We start from the raw sequence: 1785 nt of genomic DNA, 5'->3' as shown, positions 1-1785 counted from the left end.
GTTCGGGATGAAGATATCCAGAAGACTGCTTTCAGAACTCGTTATGGACATTATGAGTTTGTGGTGATGCCTTTTGGGCTCACCAATGCCCCGGCTGCGTTCATGGATCTTATGAATCGGGTGTGCCGGCCGATGCTGGATCGGTCGGTGATCGTATTCATTGATGATATTTTGGTGTATTCGAGGTCTAGGGAGCAGCATGAGGAACATTTGAGGGAAATTCTTGGGGTATTGAGATCAGAGAGGCGTATGCCAAATTCTCCAAGTGTGATTTCTGGTTACGAGAGGTCCAGTTCCTCGGACATCTTGTTAACCAGAAAGGGATATTGGTCGACCCGGCCAAGATTGAGGCGGTGTTGAGGTGGGAGGTGCCTAGATCGCCCACTGAGATCAGGAGTTTTCTAGGTTTGGCTGGATATTATCGCAGGTTTATCAAGGATTTCTCCAAGATTGTCGTGCCACTTACTAGGATGACCCGGAAGAGTGCTGCGTTTTCATGGGGACCGGAGCAGCAGTCATCATTCGAGACACTTCGTCAGAAATTGTGCGAGGCTCCGGTGCTTGCACCCCCGGAAGGGATGGAAGATTTTGTGGTGTACTGTGATGCATCTATATCGAGTTTGGGGGTGGTGCTTATGCAGAGGGGACATGTGATAGCATATGCTTCGAGGCTGTTGAAGCCTCATGAGTCGAGATATCCCACCCACGACCTGGAATTGGGGGCTGTGGTGTTTGCCCTCAAGATCTGGCAACATTATCTTTATGGGGTTCGGTGTACCATCTACACGGACCACAAGAGCCTGAAGTACTTGACGTATCAGCCAAATCTGAATATGCGACAGAGGAGATGGTTGGATGTGGTGAAGGATTACGATTGTGAGATCCTGTACCACCCGGGGAAGGCTAATGTGGTGGCCGATGCATTGAGCCGTAGGGCGGAAAGCGCCCCGATCCGAGATATTTGTATGAGATTGACGGTGATGACCCCGATTTTGGATGCTATTCGAGGAGGTCAGGCTGAGGTTGCGAAACCAAAAAACCAGAAGAGGGAGCGGGTTGTAGGTTAGGTATCAGGATTCGTCACGGATGGTCGAGGGCTTATGATTTTTCAGGGTCAGATTTGGGTACCGTTTGTGGGCGGTGCGCATGCTATTTTGATGGAGGAAGTGCATCGATCGAAATTCTCGATTCATCCCGGGGCTACGAAAATGTATTTGGATCTAAGGAAGGAGTATCGGTGGCCCTGTATGAAAAGGGATGTTGCATGGTTTGTTGAGAGATGCTTGACTTGTCGGCAGGTTAAGGCCGAGCACCTGCGACCGCACGGTAAATTGCAGCCGCTAGATATTCCCGAATTGAAGTGGGAACAAATTACCATGGATTTTATCACCAAATTGCCTCGGACTGCGAAGGGAGTCGATGCGATTTGGGTGATCGTGGATAGATTGACGAAGAGCGCTCATTTTCTAGCCATCAGCGAGAGCTCTTCTGCGGAGAAGTTGGCGGAATTATACATGAGGGAGGTGGTATCGTGGCATGGGGTTCCGATGTCGATTGTTTCAGACCGCGATGTGCATTTTACTTCCAAGTTTTGGAAGAAGTTTCATGAGGAGTTGGGTACGAGACTGCATTTCAGTACCGTATAACACCCGCAGACGGACGTACAAAGCGAGCGAACGATTCAGACGCTTGAGGATATGCTCTGAGCATGTGTTTTGGATTTCGGAGGGAGTTGGGACACCTATCTACCTTTAGCAGAGTTTTCGTATAACATCAGCCATCATT

The sequence above is a fragment of the Lactuca serriola genome, chromosome 2 (assembly GCF_051521515.1).
Source record: "Lactuca serriola cultivar US96UC23 chromosome 2, Lser_US96UC23_V15, whole genome shotgun sequence".
Lineage (NCBI taxonomy): Eukaryota > Viridiplantae > Streptophyta > Magnoliopsida > Asterales > Asteraceae > Lactuca > Lactuca serriola.
Note: the sequence above shows the minus strand (reverse complement) of the source record.